The following is a 337-nucleotide window of genomic DNA, read 5'->3' as shown; positions in this document are numbered from 1 at the left end:
CTGTAGTGGTCACAGTGAGTGCTACTGATGCAGACGAGGGAGTTAACGGAGATGTGACATATGAATTTGGACATGTTACTGAAGATGTGAAGAAGATATTTAACATTGACCGTAAAGTGGGTGAGATACGAGTAGTTGGTGCTGTTGACTATGAAACTACTACCTCATTTGAAATACGCGTTAAAGCAAAAGACGGGTTAGGCCTGTCATCTTATTCTAAAGCAATAATTCATATCACTGATGTGAATGACAACGCCCCGGCAGTCAATTTGAAATCTCTGACTAACCCCATACCTGAAGATACTCTACCTGGTACAGAGGTGGGCATCATTAACGT

The sequence above is a fragment of the Etheostoma spectabile genome, chromosome 10 (genome assembly GCF_008692095.1).
Source record: "Etheostoma spectabile isolate EspeVRDwgs_2016 chromosome 10, UIUC_Espe_1.0, whole genome shotgun sequence".
Taxonomy (NCBI): domain Eukaryota; kingdom Metazoa; phylum Chordata; class Actinopteri; order Perciformes; family Percidae; genus Etheostoma; species Etheostoma spectabile.
This window is presented reverse-complemented; position numbering follows the sequence as displayed.